Below are 22,454 nucleotides of genomic sequence, written 5' to 3'. Positions count from 1 at the left end.
GGGTTTGCTAACAATTTTTTCTTTGTTTTTTGTTTGTGCCTGTATGTGCATGTTAATATAACTTTTAAATTTCTCTGGAATAAATGCCCCAAAGTACAATTGCTGGGTTATATGGTAAGTAAATGTTTAGTTTTGTAAAAAGACTGTTGTAGTCTTTTCAGTGTGGCTGTATCATTCTAGATGCCCACCTGCAATGTATGAGTAATCTAGTTCTCTCCATCCTTGTCAGCATATAGTATTATCAGTATTGTGCATTTTAGTCATTCTGACAGAGAGAAGTGGTATCTCATTGTGGTTTTAATTTGCATTTCTCTAAAGGCTAATGATGTTGGACATGTTTTCATGCTTATTGATAGGTCCTCTTAGGTGAAATATATTTTCATGCGGTACACGGGCCTCTCACTGTTGTGGCCTCTCCCTTTGCGGAGCACAGGCTCCGGACGCACAGGCTCAGCGACCATGGCTCACGGGCCCAGCCGCTCCGCGGCGTGTGGGATCTTCCCGGACCGGGGCACGAATCCGTGTCCCCTAGCATCGGCAGGCGGACTCTCAACCACTGTGCCACCAGGGAAGCCCCCCTGAGAGTTCTTTACGTCTTCTAGATACAAAGCTTTTGTAGGATATATAGTTTGCAAATATGTTCTCCCAGTCTGCAGCTAGTTTTTTATGCTCTTGACTGAGTCATTTGCAGAGAAAAGTTTTTAATAACATCCATTTTTTATAAAGGTTTCCTTTTGTGGGTTGTGCTCTTGGTTTGAGTCTAAAAATTATTTACCAACCCTTAAGTCCTGAGTTTTTCTTCTATTTTTTCCTAAAAGCTTAGATTTTTCTGAGTTTTTTTTCCTAGAAGTTCTCCAAAAGTGATTCATTTTAGTTAATTTTTGTATAAAGTTTGAAATTTAGTTCAAAGTTCCTTTTTTTCCCTACAAATGTCCGATTGTTCCACATTGTTTGTTTAATAGGCTATTCTTCCTCCACTGAATTGCTTTTGTATTTATCAATTAGGCATATTGGTGTGGATCTATTTATGAGTTTCCATTCTATTACATTAATCTGTGTGTCTATTCTCCACTAATACCCCACTGCCTTGATTACTATGAGTATAAAGTAGCTGTTAATGTCAATTGGGTGATTCCTTCTACTTTATTCTTCTTTTACAAAATTGTTTTAGCTATTCTAAGTCCACTGTCATTCCATGCAAGTTTTAGTATGTCTGTCTATATATGCAAAAAAGAAAATCTTTCTGGAATTTTTGTAAGAATTGTGTTAAACTACACATATATTTGGGAAGATATCTTTAGTATGTCAAGTCTTTCACTCCATGGACTCAGTATACCTTTACTTGTTTAGATATTTTTTGAATATTTATCATTAATTTTAAAAAGTACTCAGCTTAAAAGTCCAGTACAAGTTTTGTTAGATTAATGCAAAAGTGTTTCATTTTTATGAATTATTGGAAACAGTACTATTATATTTAACTTTGGTTTCTACATGCTATTATGTAGAAATGTGATTGATTTTCCTGTTGTTGACCTTGTATGCTGTGAACTTTCTGAACGAAAAAGTCTATTCACAGAGACTTTTGGAGATTAATTGAGATTTTCTATGTAGACCATAATGTCACCTGCAAAAAAAAAAAAAAAATTCAGTCTGCAGGCCTTTAATTTCTTTGTCTTGCCTTATTGTGCTGGCTAAAACATACACTATATGTTCTCGTGTTCTTTTTGTTCTAATGGCTGGAACATCACTACTGTTTAGAGTGGTGACAATGGATATGCTTTCTTTGTTCTCAAAATTAGAAGGCAGGCTTTCGGTCTTACATCATTAAGTACAATGTTAGTTGTAGGTTTATTTTTTTTTACTAGGTGATCTTACCAAGTTGATAAAAAATATCCTCTACAATGTCCTGATAGTTTTTTTTAATCATAAATTGATGTTGGATTTTGTCAGATGCTCTTTCTGAATTAACTGATGTGATCACATGCTTTTTCTTCCTTAGCCTGTTGATATGGTGGATTATTTTGGTTGGTTTTCAAATATTAAATCAACTTTGTATACTTAGAATGAATTCTATTTAGTCATGGTATACAATTTCCATACAACTCTAGATTATTCAGTTTGCTAATATTTTCTTGAAGACATTTACATATAATTTTATGATAGAGAAACTTCTTTAATTGTTATGCTTTGTTCTGATTTTGTTACCAGAGTAATGCTGGCCTCAAACATTGATTTGAGAAATGTTTCATCCTCTTCTATATGCTGGAAGAGATTTGCTAAATTAGTATTACTTCTTCTTTACATATTTGGAAGATTTTTCCAGTGAAGTTTTCTGAGATTTGTTTTACAAAAAAATTTTAATTAAAAATTTATTTAATATGATTACAGTACTATTCAGTTTATCTATTTCATTTTGATTTATTTTTGCTAGCTTGTAGTTTTGAAGGAGTTGATCCATTTCTTCTAAATTATTGCATTTATGAGTAAATAGTTGTTCATACTATTACCTTGATGTCCTTTTAATAGCTACAGTGTCTGTAGTTCTGTACAAATGATGCTCTGTCATTTCTAACATTCATGATTTATTTCTTTTTATTTTTGCTAGAGGTTTATCAATTTAATGATTTCTCTTTCACTTTTGAAACATTCTTGCAAGGTAAGAATTCTGTTTGAACATTTTTCTTTCAGCAGCTTGCAGATATCACTTTATTTATGGGTGAGTTATTTACTTAAACCATTTATTTATGCTTTATGATGGGAAGTCTGGTATAATTCTCCCCCTTTTTCTTTTAGAGGTAGTGTGCTCTTTTTCTCTATCTGCCTTCAAGATTTTGCTTTGCTTTTCATATGAATTCTGCTTGGTGCTCTCTGAGCTTGATAGGTCTGTTTTAGTGTCTGTCACTGTTTTGGAAAATTCTTATACATTATTTCTTCAAATATCTTCAACCTCTATTTTCTCATTCTAGGCTTCTAATTACATATGTTAGACCATTTGGTATTGTCCCAGAGCTCTTGGATATTCTATTCTGTTTTTTATTCAATATTTGTTTCTCTTTCCATTTTAGTCAGGTAGTTCTGATTATACAAGTTCTTCTTCAAGCTTATTGATTCTTTCCTTGGCAGTGTCTAATCTGATGAATCTGTCAAAGATAGTCAATCTCTGTCACTATAGTTTTATTTCTAGCATTTCTGCTTGCTTCTTTCCTCTACGTTTTATTATCTTTGAGGGAATTATTTATCTAATATTTATGTTTTATAACTTTTCAATTATAGCCTTTATCATATTCATCATAATTATTTTAAATTTACTGTTTGATAGTTCCAACATCTGTGTCATATCTGATTCTTATCTCAATATTTGCTTTGTCTCTTTAGACTGTGTTCCTTCTTGTCTTTTGGTGTGCCACATTACTTTTTGTTAAAATCTAGGTGTGCTATATAGCACAATAATATTGATATAAACATTTTTTTCTGTTTGGAGATGAGTACACCTTTTTTTCTGGCTAGGCTTTTAGAGTGTAGGTCCCTGTTATTCTAATCTGACGTTGAGCCCAGTTTAAACTTTTCTCTATGCATGGTAAGACTTTTTAAAAAATTATTTATTTTTGCTGCTCTCCAGAAAGAATCTTTCTCTTGCAGTTCTTTTGGCTGTTCCTATTATTTTCATTTGATGCTTGTTTGCTTGGTGGTAGGGGCTGGGAAATGGGGTGTTTTCTGATTATTGTGACAAAGATTCAGTCTTAAGTAGATACTCTGAACCCTTTTCTTGGTGGTGTGACTTTCAGAAGGGATCTTGTGAAATCTACTATAGCTGCTATCTACTATAGCAGCTATAGGAAGTTACCACAAAATCAGTGGCTTAAAACACCACAAAGTAAAATCATTATCGTATCATCCTGAAGGTCAAAAATCTATAATCAAGGCATTGTCAGGGCTGTGTTCCTTTGGGAGGATTCAGGGGAGAATCTGTTTTATTGACTTTTCCAGTTTCTAGGGGAATTCTTTGGCCGAGGGCTGCTTCTTCCATCCTCAATGACCATTGCTCTAACCTCCGGTTTTTTCATCACATCTCATTCTAACTTTTGCAGTTGAAGAATTCGATTAAAAATGCATAGCAATAGCAGTTGTATGGTATGGCAGATTTACTAGAGGAATTGTTCACAAAATTTGATTTTGGCAATAAATGGTTGATAATTCTGTATTTGTTTCCTATTGCTACTGTAACAAATTGCCATAAATTTAATGGCTTAAAACAACATAAATTTATGATGGTACAGTTTTGCAGATCATACTTCCAAAATGTGTCTTGTGGGCTAAAAATCGCGGTGTCAGCAGAGCTATGTTACTTTGGAAGCTTACAGGGGAGAATCTTTGCCATTAGAGGCTTCCTGCATTCCTTAGCTTGTGGACCCTTCCTCCATCTTTATAACACAGTATTTTATCCTTTTTTTCTCCCCCCAGGAGTGGTTTATATTTATTTCTTTTAAAAATCATTTTAAAATTTTATATTCAAATAATGAATGGACATGATTTTATTTATTTATTTATTTTAAGATCTTTATTGAAGTATAATTGCTTTACAATGGTGTGTTAGTTTCTGTATAGAACCAACTATACATATACATATATCCCCATATTTCCTCCCTCTTGCATCTCCCTCCCACCCTCCCTGTCCCACCCCTCTAGGTGGTCACAAAGCACCGAGCTGATCTCCCTGTGCTATGCGGCTGCTTCCCACTAACTATCTATTTCAGTAGTATATATAAGTCCATGCCACTCTCTCACTTCGTCCCAGCTTACCCTTTCTCCTCCCCGTGTCCTCAAGTCTATTCTCTACATCTGTATCTTTATTCCTGTCTTGCCCCCTAGGTTCTTCATAACCCTTTTTTTCCCCTTTAGATTCCATATATATGTGTTAGCATACAGGATTTGTTTTTCTCTTTCTGACTGACTTCACTCTTTATGACAGACTCTAGGTCCATCTACCTCACTACAAATAACTCAATTTCATTTCTTTTTATGGCTGAGTAATATTCCTTGTGTATATGTGCCACATCTTCTTTATCCATTCATCTGTCGATGGACACTTAGGTTGCTTCCCTGTCCTGGCTATTGTAAATAGAGCGGCAATGAACATTGTGGCACATGACTCTTTTTGAATTATGGTTTTCTCAGGGTATGTGTCCAGTAGTGGGATTGCTGGGTCGTATGGTAGTTCTATTTTTAGTTTTTTAAGGAACATCCATACTGTTCCCATAGTGGCTGTATCAATTTACATTCCCACCAACAGTGCAAGAAGGTTCCCTTTTCTCCACACCCTCTCCAGCATTTATTGTTTGAAGTCTTTTTTTTTTTTTTGCGGTATGCGGGCCTCTCACTGTTGCGGCCTCTCCCGTTGCGGAGCACAGGCTCCGGACGCGCAGGCTCAGCGGCCATGGCTCACGGGCCCAGCTGCTCCGCAGCATGTGGGATCTTCCCGGACCGGGGCATGAACCCGTGTCCGCTGCATCAGCAGGCGGACTCTCAACCACTGCGCCACCAGGGAAGCCCTGTTTGAAGATTTTTTGATGATGCTATTCTGACTGGTGTGAGGTGATACCTCATTGTAGTTTTGATTTGCATTTGTCTAATGATTAATGATGTTGAGCATCCTTTTATGTGTCTGTTGGCAATCTGTATATCTTCTTTGGAGAGATGTCTATTTAGGTCTTCTGCCTATTTTTCAGTTGGGTTGTTTTTTTGATATTGAGCTGCATGAGCTGCTGGTAAATTTTGGAGATTAATCCTCTGTCAGTTGCTTCATTTGCAAATATTTTCTCCCATTCTGAGGGTTGTCTTTTTGTCTTGTTTATGCTTTCCTCTTTTATCCTTTAGTTACGTCATTATGTCAGCTTTATCTGACTCTCATCCTCCTGCTTTCCTCTTAAAAGGACCCTTGTTATTACATCTGGCCCACCAGAGAGTCCAGGATAATCTCATCACTGAAAGACTCTTCATCATGTTCTCAAATTCCCTTATATAATGTAAGCTAACAACATATCACAGGTTCTGGGACTAGGATGTGAACAGTTTTGGGGGGTTGTTATTCAGCCTACTGTGTTGCTCTTCCTCCAGATACAATGCCAGAACTAGTACACATTCCTGCTCTTCCACAGGCTAAAGCTGTTTTTTTCCCATTCCCTTCTGACAGCTGCAGTGGATTTCCAACAGTGTATTCAGACTATAATTCCATTGCTCCTATGTATATTAAGGATTTGTTATTTAGGGGAGATAGGTGACATAAATTTGGGTGAAGTTTTGGTTGTTGTGGCTCTGCCCCAAGCTGCTGTAGATAATCTCTTATACCCTCTGGAAACCATTTCCACTTCCTTTTCCCTCTGGAGACTTAAGTTTTGATTCTATAAATGGTATAGGGGGTGCTGTTTGGGATGGAATATCATCAATAGCTGCTATTCTCTTCCCTCAGCCAATATCATGGGGACTATTTCTCAAAATTCTCCTCAACCTTCACTGTGAGCACTCACTAGTGTTCCTTGATGGAAAAGCCTGGAATAAGGTACAAATCCCCCTATGTTCATGCTGCATAGGGGTTTCCCACTTTCACTTTAGTCCTCATCAATTTATTAAAATTGTCTAGCTAAGTCTTCTCATGGGGTTATACAGTGTCCTACAATGCTTGGCTCAGGTAAGCAAGTGATTCAATTCTAGTATGTGCCTGTCTCCCTTCAGTTTTCATTTGTTTGCCCCATGACTGCAGTTCTCCATTGGCTTCAAAAAAATCCTTAATTTGAAATTTTTCTAGGCTTTATATGTTAGTTTATTTCAAGAGTGGAAATAATGCCCTTTCAGGTCTGTACCACTCTGAGTTCAATACAGAATAACCTATTCTGACTTACTAACTTTTTTTTCAAAAAAAAGAAAAGAAAATGAATATCACAATAAAAAAATTTCTAAAGCAACACTTGAGGCCCTCAAACTTGCCGAGCAAAAAGTGAGCTGTGAAATCTGCTCATCTCTATAGCCCCCAGACATAAGCCCTAAAGATCATTTTCTGTCAATGAAAGTTCATGGACAAGAAAGTTTCATCCAGAAATAGATTCATTTTAAAAACAGGAGTATCTTCCACTATAATACAAGGGCTTCTCATAATTGTTTAACATTATTTCATCATTGCTGTAGATTTCTCACTCTTTACTGGATGGAATTTTTCTTGCACCTTTTCTGTCACTGTTCCTCATCATCATTTGCATGGAGGTCATATGGGTCACCCACTATGGGGATATGTGCCCTGAATTGACAGAGAAAGCTTTGCATATTACTAAAGAATTTGAAAGTCTTGACTATGTATTTATTACAAACTTTTCTCTCTAGTGGGGCTGTACTCGAATATCTTGTGGCTCTGTGTAGCCTCTGAAATCTCTGTGGAGAACTCTAGGCAACAGTTTTCTGCTGAGACATCTGGGTCATACCTTGAGTATGCAGAACTTAGGAGTTTGGCCAGCAACCAAGGGAAGTTCCATGCATATTTTTAGAACCCCTTTTCTGTACCCCCATTCTATTACCTACTCCCTCAAATACCCTTGTCAACACCAATGTTTGATTTCTGCATTTTCTCCTCCAAGTCCCATCGTTCTCTATTTGGACTCTACTTCCCTGATCTCAGGTTCTGACAGTGCCCTGCAGGAGTGAGCTGAGTTGAATGTGGAGCTCACTTCCTGAGCTTATCCTTCTTTCAAAGATAGTAGAATGATTTTAGTTTATGTGGAATGTCTCAAAAGAGACTTTGTATATAATTTTTTAAGCTTTTTTTTTAGCTTTTACTGTATTGAGCTACTCTATCATGACTGGAAAAATACATAAAACATTTTTAAAAGAAAGATAATATATTTGAATAATGCATAATTAACAGATCATTCAATAAATGAGATAACTGTGGGAATTTATGGAAACAATATGACAGATCCTCATCACCTATAAATTCTAGTTAAAGTATATCATTAAATGTAAAAACAGAGAACCGGAAATAACCAGTGGTAAATATTTTCCTTATCTTGTCTGGGGAGTGTCTTTCTAAGCATATAAACAACAAAAGAAATGAAAAAAATAAATTTCACTAGACCTAAGCAAATAAGCATTTAAAATTGATATACATCAAATTTTATATACATGCAATAACAACACCATAGTGTGGGCAAAGCATGAATAATTCAATAATAATAATTCAAAATATTTTAATATTCCAGAAAATTAATAAAACGTAATATTTTCCATGATAATCTTGGTAGACAAGTCAAATATTAGGAAGTAAAATGGTGTAAAAATGATTAACAATGAAATATGATTAAGAAATATGATAAAGAAATATGATTAAGAAGAATAATTAAACACTTAGAAATAGTTAAAAAACTTTAATATTCAACATTTATTATGGTGAGTTGAAAGAGTCACTCTAATTAAATGCTAGTGTGAGCATGAAATGACTTTTCTGGAAATAAAAATTTGTCAGTATTCTTTATGTCAACAAAATTCCAAATTCTAAATATCTAATAGCTAATATGTAAGCTAAGCAGTAATTACATGTAAATAAAGTGTTCAAACATAGATAATACTTATATAACTTATTCTTACTTTACATGAGAAAATATCATTAGACAATCTTGTAAACAATTCCCATGCCATACTATAATGATAAAAAGGATAGCATGATTCAAGAATTTATGTAGAAAATGAATCCCACAACATAAGTGAATTTATGATGTCTGAGTTTGTACATCTAAGATGGGAGGCACAGGAAGAAAGGAAATAAAAATTCTAACAAAACCTAAAGTTCTAACAAAACCTATCATTAGGCAATAGAAATACAGGCTTTGTTTTCTTTCCTGTATTTTTCTCAGGATTTTTAAAGTTTCTCAAGAAACACATTATGAAATATGAAAAATAATTTTGACTATGTGGTCCACTTTAGATGGTATTTACTATAATTGCACATTTTCAACTTTTCAATTAATAACAAAAAGTAAATATGTGAAATGAAATAGATGTAAACTGAGGCTGAGAAGAAAATTTGTCAAACTTGTTTACATCTTATTTACCATACATATGTATATAGAGAGAGCACAAGAGCAAGAAAGGCAGTATATATAGTATAATTATTATACAATACATAGGTAAATGACTATGTATAAAGTATGTATAAAGTTGAGACAAAAATGTTCATTAGAGCATAAAAGTTAGAGGGAAGGGATACTGAACAGCATGAAAAATGAAAAAAGGATACAGCATGCAAATTGAGTTTTTTGTTCAACTAAAGTACATTAACATCAAATCCATCTATAGAGAATGACTTTAGCACATGATATACTTTATGACAAAATAACATTCTCAGATGCTTGTACCAAATGGGTAACATCAAGCTTGGAAAAGTGGCCCAACATAATTTGAGCCTTAACACTTGTTCCAGAATTGCTACTGGGTCCATCAGCCACCTGGCCAGTGATTTCATCAACTGGTTGTGTCATAATAGAGATGCAGCTGTTTCTTTTCTTACTCCCTTAAGCATTAAAACCATGTGAAAACCAAGCAGCAAAATTTCAGACTTATAATACATCAGTCATAAAGTTTAGATATAAACTCTCATATGTTCATAATCGTTTATTGAGCACCCACAATGTCTATAGCTGTATACTAAGTGTCATAAGAAAAATAAACAAAAAGGATGAATTGATTTCCTATACTTCAAAACAGAAAGTATGCACTTGAAAGTTTGAGATAATTTCTGTGAGATCAGGGAGAATATGTTTTGCTAAACTATAGCTATCAGAGTGTTTTAATCATAACTCAAAGCTGCCCTTAGCATGAGGAAAACAAGTATATTCAGAGGTTAAAACATATTTCAAATCTTTAAAAAATACATATTCATTGGTGAATTTTTACTGTCACAGAAATGATGAAATTTGATGACTAATTCTATGAAAGTAAACTGGATACATCTGCTCTTTGCTTCTGCCACAAAAGGGAGTGAATGTATACATAGCAGAGCCTAAGAAGGAATATGTGCGCAACCACATCCTGGCAGCTTTGGGAAGATAGGATCTGCCCAAACTCAAATAACACTGGAATTGGGAGTAAAGAACTATAAAACTTAATATTTTAGTAGCCTGTAATCCACTATTCTTGAACTAAAGTACAAGGTCATTAACTTTTGTAAAAAACCTTGAGCTAAGGAAATTACACTAGCCTCATTCTTTGTAATTTGCTGTTTTTACCTTAATAAAAGTAGCTTTTAAAAGTCAAAAAAAAAAGTTTGAGATCAGTTATATAGAGCATATATTAGTAATGAATAGTACAAATACATGAATTTGAGCTTTGTAGCTTTGTATTTCAACAGCAAAAATTCATGAATGGAAGGAGAAACCATTTTAAATAGCTTTCATTATTCCAGTGTTTGAATTCTTCAAAAAAATAAATTTCAGAAAGTAATGGAGACTGCTGGCTTTCCAGAAGTCAAATCTCAGCCCAACAAAATTCACTTCATTGATAGGTGGATTGACAACCAGTGTTTGAGGAAGTATTGAGGAAGACATGGTTTAAGTGTTAATTGACTCGATAGCCCATTTTGGAAAATGCAAACTGCTAAAACAACTAATCTTCTCTACATTTTAAAATCCTTTATTTCTTTACATTTTTATCCCTCTCCTTTTCAAAAACGTAACTTTGAATAAATCTACCAGTGACAGACATGAACCACCACTGCTGAAACTAAAATAGTTGTGGCTTTGGAGTAATGGCAGATCCCTGCAGCAACAGAGCTTTAAAATAATAAACAAAAACAAAAACGTTGCTTTGAAATTTAAAATGCATCCAAGTTTGGGATGAGAATTATCCCTTGGAGAACCTTAACTCATGTCTGGGGCTTTCCCAGTCTGGCTTACCAAGTAATTACCTCATCTGGAGAGGTTTGATGTATCCCGTGGCCCTAAAGTGTTCTCTTGCCTAGTGTGCCTACATTTTGAGAAAGTCACTCAATTTTTTTCACTTGTCTTTTTTTGATTCCTAAAAAACGATATAAGTGTGTGGTTAGTGAACCACTAACACTGACATTACTTGGCAGCTTGTTGAAAACAAAACATCAGGCTTCACACCAGACCTACTAAATCAGAATCCCCATTTTCTTAAGGTTCCCAGATGAGTCATATGCATAATGTTTGAAAAACACTGGACTACCTAATTACATGTTCTCTATTGGCTCAATATTTTTCCTCCTTCAAATGAGAGCAGTGACTACTTTTAATGGTAGCATACAGTGGCCCTTATCATAAATTTCCCTTTTGTTTCTCAAATAGCAAAGTAGCTGTTAGGTTTGTGAACATAGGATGTTAATATTTTGGTAGAGTTTTGAAAATTTGCAAAACCTTTGTATTAAAAAGAAAGGCATTGTTCTTGGTTTTGAGAAATTGATGGTATTATATACATTTAGCTTCTTAGCAATTTATAATTTCTGTGTCTTTAGGGCAGACATTTTTTGAATAAGCAGGATTCATTTAAAAGAATGGATATTTTGGTGAAGATTCTGAGCATGTCTAATCTTTTTTTCAATTTACATATAAAAAACAACCTTTTTCAGTAAAATATATATAGCTTAAGAAATTGGAAAATGATCTTTAACCTAGTCCATATATTTTGTCTTTCCTCTGTGATGAGTCAAGTTCTTTCCTTCTGCTCAGTCATCATTTTTCTGAATTCCATTGCCTCAGGTTAGTTTTGGCAGATATTATGTTGAGGATAATAATCATGAAAGTATATTTGAGAATAGTCTTTTAAAGATACATGTAATATTCCAATTATATGTTTAAAATAAATACTATAACTTCATTTTTGGAGTTCCTTTTCAAGTCTTCTCCACGTATTATTCACACAGCAGGTATCTCTCTTGCTGATTTTCAGTTATTTATCTTAAGTAGGAAGTAGGTCAAAAAAACACCATGGATTTTTTCCTTCTGCCAGCCAGCACATTTAAAGTACTCATTTGGGGATCCATGATCAAAAATATAGTTGAGAATATCAACACTAAGTATTGGTCTTAATGCATATATAATTTCCTTCAAAATTTAATAGTTCCACAGTGATGAGCAATATTGTCTCAGCTATTAATAGCAAACCAACATTGTGGATTTGCTTGTAATAAAACAAACTGAAGGTAACAGTAGGTTTGGCCATACCAAAATCTTTGCTTGTTCTCAAGTTTTCCAGACTCCAAAATATTTTGTCAAGTTATTTTCCATCAAGCAGATTGAAAACGGCATGTAACCAAAGAGCAAATTGCAAAAGAACCAGGATATGGCAGTTTCTGGATCTTCCCACACCTGTGGATACAAAATTTTCACTGAAGTACTTAAATCAATTAATTAATATAGAACTTATTCAAGTAATTAAAGTATAGAAAATGTATTTACTACAGTAAAAGTTACTTTCATAAATTATTTTCTTATTTTCCTTATAATTTTACCACTTATGTATCAATCTCTAAACCGATGGCTAAATTTTAAATGTTTTTGCATGTATGGAATTATATCAGAGTTATGAGTCCCCCAAAATAGAGTGTGTCACTGTTACCGAGTCAAATCTCATATTGCTTGCCTCTTGACAGGCCAACAAATCAAGAGACAAGGTATTAGGGCAAGGAATAGTGACTTCATTAGGAAAGCCAGCAGACCAATAAAATGGTGGACTAGTGTTCCAAAGAACCATCTTACTCGAGTTAAATTTAGTCTTCTTTTATACTAGCAGGAGAGTGTGTAGCTGGTTGTTGCAAACTTCTTGTTGCTGGAATCCTTTGTTCTTGCAGCTATCCACATAGGGTCTGGTCACAATGTTCCTATAAATCTCCAGCAAGACAAATGCTATTATCTGTTCCATACCTTTTTTCTCTATATGAATGAAAAATGATATACCTTTAAAGGTCAAGCCTGGGAGTCAGAGCCTTTGAGAATGGGCTATCATGTACATTTCAGACAATAGGCAACATTTTTTTACAAAAGTACAGAGCCAGCATAACTAAGCACATGCAACAGAGCACAAAGGTTAGATCTAAAGGAATAGATCAGATATGGAGTCAGGTTTGTTCTTCTCTGTTACATCACAGCTTGCTGAACAGATTATAGCACAGCCTGTTGGTTTGGGTCCCATTCAATGAATGCTGATTTGGAGTTTCACTGATATAAGGGACTAGGTAGAATGTCCAAGTGAAGCACATACTGTCTCAGGTGTCCTTCAAGGTCCTTTTTAGGTGTGTGTGGGGGGGTCTCAACAGGCAGCAATTATTTTTCCTTCCCTAACTGCCAAAAGGATTGACAGTGTGATCTGCCCACATAGTCCCAGTAAACTTTATGTGGTGACCCCTGAATTCTGTCTGGTATTTCCAGCTAGCTCTGCAGATGGAAGTGAGATAGCGCCGTCAGTGCTGTTGATACGGATGCTTCTGACTTGCCAACCAATAAGGCATCCTTTTTTTGATGAAAGTTTTTGACATATGACAGTAGAGGTACTTGCACTAAATCCTGTCCTAGGTTCTGGAGGCAAAAGGCAAGGAAGTTTAAGTACTCCTGAGAGAGTTCTGCAAATGTATATTGGAGGCCTTGCCATACAAATGTAAATTGATCATGTTTTTATGTGACAGGAGGGCAGAAAAGAAGGAGCTGGAAATGTCCATGATAGCATATCAAAAATCATCAGCTTTTGCAATGGATTCAGTTATCACCTTGATATCTGGAAAAACCAGGACTGCCAGATCAAAATTAAAATTAGTTGGTGATAATCCTGTGTAAACTTCCACCTCCATTTGTCTTTTCACCAACTGTAGACCATATGGGGCTTTTATATTGAGATATCACATTACTTTACTACATCTGTAGAGTTTTAAGTTCTAAATCAAGGCTGTGATTTCCATTTCCCCTACTGAAATTCTATGTTGTTTTTCTTGGACCGCCTGAGACTGAACTGGGAAACAAATTTGGAGCTATCCATGTGTCCCACTGGCACTTCTATACATGAATTCTTCCTGATCAAAATAATCCTTTCTATAATTTAATATTTTCAGAGAACAAGCAAAATAATAACATTATGCATTCAGAAGTGGCTAAAACTATAAATTGAGTTGGCACAAAGGGCACCACGCACAAGGTCACGTTAGCTTCCCTTCCCCATTGGAACCTCATTTACACTTTGCCAGTTAAATCTGGGTTCCCCCTTCCTTCCACAAAACTGAACAGGTTGATCATTTAGACACCTGAATCCAACAGATTGATAAAAGCTTGAGTCCGTCCCCTTTCTGGAGTTTCCCACATACTACAATGGGTGAGTTCATAGCACTTTTGGTCCCTCTTGGCGACAGCGAAAACTTGACCACATCTCTCTCCACCCTTCTCTCCTACCTTCCCCTAAAGAATTTAAGTTCATTAGTAAGGAGGGAAAGATTAGAGGACATAGGAGAGATTGAATCCATTCCATTAAACAAGATGCATTTACATTTGGTTTCCAATATTGTAGCAACTGCTTCTATTTCAACTAAATGAACTTCTGTTGGTTTTTGTCTACCCAAAGCTTTGAATCATATGGTATGGTTGTGACTACTAACACCATTTATTTAGCTTTGGGAACCCGTTTACTAAGCAGCCATAGACCCATGCTTTTGGACTAGGGCTGTGAGATTTGCACCATTTGGCTCGCTTCTGCTTGATGCATGGGGTGGCAACGATTTTTAAGGAGCCTTCCTTAATATGGGGCAACTGCTGCTCCATTTCCAAGAACATATCTTTCAAACTTTCACCCATTTTCTTTTTTTGAATGTTTGAATTTTATTTATTTTTTATACAGCAGGTTCTTATTAGTTATCCATTTTATACATATTAGTGTCTATATGTCAATCCCAATCTCCCAATTCATCACACCACCACCACCTTCCCCTGCTACTTTCCCCCCTTGGTGTCCATACATTTGTTCTCTACATCTGTGTCTCTATTTCTGCCCTGCAAACTGGTTCATCTGTACCATTTTTCTAGGTTCCACATATATGCGTTAATATACGATATTTGTTTTTCTCTTTCTGACTTACTTCACTCTGTATGACAGTCTCTAGATCCATCCACGTCTCTACAAATGACCCAGTTTCATTCCTTTTTATGGCTGAGTAATATTCCATTGTATATATGTACCACATCTTCTTTATCCATTCGTCTGTCGATGGGCATTTAGATTGCTTCCATGACCTGGCTATTGTAAACAGTGCTGCAATGAACATTGGGGTACATATGTGTGGTTTTTTTTTTTTTTTTTTTTTTGCGGTATGTGGGCCTCTTACTGTTGCGGCCTCTCCCATTGCGGAGCACAGGCTCCAGACGCGCAGGCTCAGCATCCATGGCTCATGGGCCTAGCCGCTCCGCGGCATGTGGGATCCTTCCGGACCGGGGCATGAACCCGCGTCCCCTGCATCAGCAGGCGGACTCTCAACCACTGCACCACCAGGGAAGCCCAACATGTGTGTTTTTGAGTTATGGTTTTCTCTGGGTATATGCCCAGTAGTGGGATTGCTGGGTCACATGGTAATTCTATTTTTAGTTTTTTAAGGAACCTCTCTCTATAGTGGCTGTATCAATTTACATTCCCACCAACAGTGCAAGAGGGTTCCGTTTTCTCCACACCCTCTCCAGCATTTGTTGTTTGTAGATTTTCTAATGATGCCCATTCTAACTGGTGTGAGGTGATACCTCATTGTAGTTTTGATTTCCATTTCACCCATTTTCAATATAAGGGACAATGGAATTTAGATTTCTTTATATCATTTTCTCATTCTCTGGTAAGTCACCTTTATTAACATTGTAAACCCAATCCAGAGCAATAAGAACTTGAATTCTAGCCAGTCCTTCTGTTTTTCTGGGCTAGTTTGTTTGTCTCAAGGGTAACTCCCATAGAGGGCAAAAGATCCCTTATGCCAACTAGGATGAGACCTTGCCTTGCCATCTCCAAATTGATCAAAATTTGGCATGATAAATGCAGCATAAGTAGGGTCATAAGACAATACAGCTGTTGCCATTGTTTCTTAGAAAGCATTACATATCTTTACCTCTTATCTAAGTGGACCAGCCACAGTTCTAACCATTTACTTGATTCACATCCACAATGCTTGTAAGTTTCCTTCTTTACCTGCTCACTGGTACTGTGTTTCTGTAACTGTTGTCTGAAAGGAGTCACAATCTTATTCCTATCCAAGATGTATCTTAGTGCTATTTTAGTTATTATAAAGGGGCAAGCTGGAGGTTGATAGATTGGTGAGGAAGCTTTCCCACATGGAGGAGAGTCAGCAACATTCATGGCACTGTTCAGGCAACAGTAATTTAACTTATTTCCTGGTATCCAGAAATGGGCAATAAATAGACGTGATTTATTGCCTAGGTGACCTAGAGTTTGGTCAGTAGGTTGACTGCTGAATTCCATGAGCTTTCCACATTTTCTGTTAAGCAGTTGTGAGGCCTTCATTCTTCATTTTTGGAAAATCATGTTTCTTTTTTTTAATTGAAGTATATGCAATTTTCAATATTTTCAGGTGAAGAATATGGTGATTCAATATTTTTATAAATTATAATTCATTTAAAGTTATAAAATATTGACTGTATTCCCTGCGCTTTACAATATATCCTTGTTGCTTATTTATTTTATACATAATAGTGTCTCTTAATCCCACATCCTTATCTTGTCCCTCCCCCCTCCCTCCTCCCCACTGGTAACCATTAGTTTGTTTTCTATATTTATGAGTCTTTTTCTATTTTGTTTTAGACATTTATTTGTCTCAATTTTTAGATTCTACAAATTAGTGATGACATAGAGTATTTGTCTTTATCTGACTTATTTCACTCTATACTCTCTAGGTCCATCCATGTTGTTGCGCATGGCAGAATTTCAGTTTTTTTTTTATGGCTGAGTAACATACCATTGTGTGTGTGTGTGTGTGTGTATAATACCACATCTTCTTTATGCATTCATTTGTTGATGAGCACTTAGGTCACTTCCATATCTTGGCTATTGTAAGTAATGCTGCTATGAACACTAGGGTACATGTATCTTTTCAAAATAGTGTTTTTGTTTGCTTTGGATATATACTCATATGGTAGTTCTATTTTTAGTTTTTTGAGGACCCTCCATAATGTTTTCCACAGTGGCTGCACAAAAGTACAAAACACCCACAGTGTACAAGGTTTCCCTTTTATCCACATCCTCTCCAACATTTGTTATTTGTAGACTTTTTGATGATAGCCATTTTGACAGATGTGAGATGATAGCTCATTTTGGTTTTGATTTGCATATCTCTGATTAGTGATGCTGAGCATTTTTTCCATGTGCCTCCTGCCTATCTGTATGTCTTTTTTCAGAAAAATGTCTATTAAGGTCTTCTGCCTATTTTTTAATCTTTTTTTATATTGAGTTGTATGAGCTGTTTATATATTTTGGATATTAGCCCCTTATTTGTCATATATTTGCAAATATTTTCTCCCATTCAGTAGGTTGTCTTGTCTTTTTGTGGATGGTTTTCTTTGCTATGCAAAAGTTTATAAGTTTAAATAGGTTCCATTTGTTTATTTTTGCTTTTCTTTTGCCTTGGGAGACAGATCCAAGAATTATTGCTACAATTTTTATCAAACGGTGTTCTGCCTATGTTCTCTTCTAGGAGTTTTATGGTTTCTGGTCTTACATTTAGGTCTTTAATACATTTTGATATTTTTATATATGATGTAAGAAAATTTTCTCATCTCATTTTTTTTACATATAGCTCTCCAGTTTTTCCAGCACCACTGATTAAAGAGACTGTCTTTTCTCCATGGTATATTCTTGTCTCCTTTGTTGTAAATTAATTGACCATAAGAGTGTGTGTTTATATCTGGGCTCTCTATTCTGTTCCATTGCCCTATGTGTCAGTTTTTGTTCTAGTGCCATGCCGTTTTGATTACTGTAGCTTTGTATTGGGTTTGCCAAAATGTTCATTTGGGTTTTTCCACAAGATCTTATAGAAAAACCCAAACGAAGTTTTTGGCCAACCCAATAGTATAGTCTGAAGTCAGAGAGCATGATAACTCCAACTTTGTTCTTTTTTCTTAAGATTGCTTTGGCAATTATGGGTCTCTTGTGATTCCATATATATTTTAAGATTATTTGTTCTAGTTCTGTGAAAAATGTCCTGGGTATTTTGATAGGGAATGAATTACATCTGTAGACTGCTTTGAAGTATAGATACTTTAACAATATTAATTCTTCCAATTCAAGTATAAGGGATATCTTTATATTTCTTTTTATCATTTTCAAATTCTTTCATCAATATTTTATAGTTTTTAATATATAGGTCTTTAACCTCCTTGGTTAAGTTTATTCCTAGGTTTTCTTTTTGATGCCATTATAAATGGGATTTTTTTCCTTAATTTCTCTTTCTGATAGTTCATTGTTAGTACATAGAAAAGCAACAAATTTCTGTATATTAATCTTGTACTTGCAACTTTACTGAATTCATTCATTAGTTCTAATAGTTTATTGGGAGAGGCTTTAGGGTTCTTTCTATATAGCATCATGATGTCTGCAAATAGTGACAGTTTCACTTCTTCTTTTCCAATTTGGATCCCTTTTATTTCTTTTTCTTTTCTGACTGATGTGGCTAGGACTTCCAATACTATATTAAATAGAAGTGGTGAGAATGGGCATCCTTGTCTTGATTCTGATTTTAGAGGAAAAACTTTCAGCTTTTCACCCTTGAGTGTGATGTTAACTGTGGGTTTGTTATAAATGGACTTTACTATGTTGAGATGGATTCACTCTATACCAACTTTGATGAGAATTTTTTGTCATAAATAGATTTCAGTTTTTTTCAAAAACTTTGTATATTTGAGGTTGTCATGTGATTTTATCTTTTCTTTTGTTAATATGGTGTATCACATTTATTGATTTGAGAGTACTGAACCATACTCGCATCCCTGAAATAAATCCCACTTGATCATGGTGTATGATCCTTTTTACATATTGTTGAATTCAATTTGATGATACTTTGAGGATTTTTACATCTATATTTATTGGAGGTATTGCCATGTAATTTTCTAATTTTTAGTGTGCTGTTCTGGTTTTGGTATCAAGGTAATGGTAGCCTTGTAGAATGAATTTGGGTGCAGTCCATCCTTTTCAAATTTTTGAAATAGTTTAAGAAGGATAAGTATTAGCTCTTTATATGTTTGTAGAATTCCCCTGTGAAGCCATCTGGTCATGCACTTTTGTTTGCTGGGAGTTTTTTTAAATTACATATTCAATTTAAACTAATGATCAGTCTGAGAAGATTGCCTATTATTTCCTGATTCAGTTTTGGAAGGTTATATATTTCTAGAAATTTGTCCATTTCTTCTAGGTTGTCCAATGTGTTAGCATATAACTCTTTGCAGTACTCTATTATGATTTTTGTATTTCAGTGGTATTGATTGCTATTTCTCCTCTTTCATTTCTTATTTTGTTTATTTGGGCCCTCTATCTCTTCTTCTTGATGAGCCTGGCTAAAGGTTTATGAATATTTATGTTTTCAAAAAGGAGATATTGGTTTTATCTTTTCTATTTTTTGTTTTTATTTTATTTCCTGTCTGATCTTTATTATTTCTTTCCTTCTGCTGACTTTGGGCTTTGTTTGTTCTTCTTTTTCTAATTCCTTAGATGGAAGTTTAGGTTGCTTATTTAAGATTTTTCTTGTCTCTGAAGGTAGGCCTGTATTGCTATGAACTTCCCTTCTAGAACTGCTTTTGCTGCATCCCATTGATTTTGGAAAGTTGTGCTTTCATTTTCATTTGTCTTGAGGTATTTTCTGATTTTCTCTTTGATTTCTTCTTGACCCATTGCTTTTTTTTAGTAGCATGATGTTTGGTCTCCATGGGTTTGTTCTTTTCCCATTTTTCTTTCTGTAGTTCTTTTCTAGTTACATACCATAGTGTTCAGAAAAGATGCTTGATATAATTTCTATCCTCTTAAATTTGTTGAGACTTGTTTTGTGGTCTAGTATATGATCTATCCTGGAGAATGTTCCATGTGCCCTTGAAAAGAATGTGTATTCTACTGTTTGGGGATGGAATGTCCTGTAGATATCTATTAAGTCCAACAGCTCTATTTTGTCATTTAAGACAACTGTTGCTTATTGATTTTCTTTCTGGATAATCTGTCAATTGATGTAAGTGTGGTGTTAAAGTTCCCTACTGTTATTATATTGTTGTCAATTTCTCCCTTGATGTCTGTTGATATTTGCTTTATATATTTAGGTGCTCCTGTATTGAGTGGATATATGTTAATGAGTGTGGTATCATCCTCTTATATTGATCCCTTTATCATTATATAATGCTCTTTTTTCATCTTTTGTTACAGCATTTGATTTAAAGTCTATTTTGTCTGATATGAGTATTGCTACCCCTGCTTTCTTTTCATTTCAATTTGCATCAAATATCTTTTTTCCATCCCTTCAATTTCAGTCTTTGTGTCTTTAGCTCTGAAGTGAGTCTCTTGTAAACAGCATACAGATGAGTCTTGTTTTTTCATCCAATCGGCCACCCTATGGCTTTTGATTGGAGCATTTAGTCCATTAATATTTAAAGTAATTATTAATATGTTTTTACTTATTGCCATTTTATTACTTCTTTGCTGGTTGTTTTTTGTAGTTTTTCCCTGTTCTTGTCTTCTTTTAGTGTCTTTGCTTGTGGCTTGATTTTTCTTCAGTGTGTGCTATGTTCCTTTCTCTCTTGTTTTTGTGTGTCTATTGTAGGTTTTTGATTTGTATTACCATGTGGTTCATAAATGTTGACTGATAACTATATCTATTTGTTTTAAACAGGTCGTCCTTTAAGCTCAAACACTTTATAGAAGATCTACATTTTCCAATCCCCTCTCCCACATTTTGTGTTTTGATGGATGTCATATTTTGCATCCATGTTTATCCCTTTACTGATTATTGTAGTTGTGCTTGATTTTACAATTTTTGTCTTTTAATCTTTGTACTAGCTTATTTAAGTGGTTGATTCTCAGCCTTTACTATGTATTTGCCTTTACTAGTAGGATTTTTCCTTTCCTATAGATGCTTACTCTTATTATAGCTTTTTCTTTTCCATTTAGAGAAGACATTTTAGCATTTCTTTCAGGGTAGGTTTAGTATTGATGAACTCTTAGTTTTTGCTTCTCTGAGAAGTTCTTTCTCTCTCTGATTCTAAATGATAATTTTGTTGGTTACAGTATCCTAGGTTGAAGGTTTTTCACTTTCAGCACTTTAAATATGTGTCACTCCCTTCTGGCCTGCAATGTTTCTGCTGAAAAATCAGCTTTTAACCTTATGGAGGTTCCCTTGTATATGACTTTTGCTTTTCTCTAGCTGCCTTTAGAATTCTCCCTTTAACTGTTGCTGTTTTAATTATGATATGTCTTGGTGTGGATCTCTTTGGGTTCATCTTGTTTGGGACCTTTTGCTTCTCCTATACCAGGATGTCTGTTTCCTTCTTCAGGTTTGGGAAGTTTTCAGTCATAATTACATTAAATACATTTTCAACTCCCTTCTATCTCACATTTTGGGATCCATATAATGTGAATGTTGGTATGCCTCTTGTTATTTCAGAGATTCCTTAAAATGTTCTAATTTTTTTTAAATTTGCTTTTCTTTTTGCTGTTCTGATTGGGTGATTTCCATTATTCTATCTTACAGCTCACTTATGCATTCCTCTGTATCACCTAATCTGCTGTTTATTCTGTCTAGTGTGTTTTTCTTTTCAGTTATTGTTTTCTTCAGTTTTGACTGGTTCTTTTTTTTTTTTTTTTTTTTTTTTTTGCGGTATGCGGGCCTCTCACTGCTGTGGCCTCTCCCGTTGCGGAGCACAGGCTCCAGACACGCAGGCTCAGCGGCCATGGCCCACGGGCCCAGCCGCTCCACGGCATGTGGGATCCTACCGGACCAGGGCATGAACCCGTGTCCCCTGCATCGGCAGGTGGACTCCCAACCACTGCGCCACCAGGGAGGCCCTTGACTGGTTCTTTTTATATTTTCTAGGTCCTTGTTAAAATTCTCAGTGTATTCATCTGTTCTTTTCTCCAATTCAGTTAACATTCTTATTACTAATTCTTTGAATTCTTTATCTGGTAAATTGTTTATTTCTCTTTCATTAGTTGTTCTTTCAGGTGTTTTTTCCTTGCTCTTTCAATTGAGATAAATTATTCTGTCTTCTCATTGTGCTTAACTTTCTCTGTCTCTATGAAATTAGGTGAAACATTTGCCTGTTGTGGTCTTTAAGTGGTGTCCTTGGGTGGGAGCATCCCTATATTGTCTGTGGCCAGTGGTTTTGGTGTGAGATCTGGATTTAAGGTGGACATAAGTCACGTCTTTCCTTGGGGTGAGCTGGCAGCTATCACTGGTAGGA

Source organism: Delphinus delphis, chromosome 2 (genome assembly GCF_949987515.2).
Source record: "Delphinus delphis chromosome 2, mDelDel1.2, whole genome shotgun sequence".
NCBI lineage: Eukaryota > Metazoa > Chordata > Mammalia > Artiodactyla > Delphinidae > Delphinus > Delphinus delphis.
The sequence above is the reverse complement of the archived record's forward strand: the minus strand, read 5'-3'. Positions refer to the sequence as shown.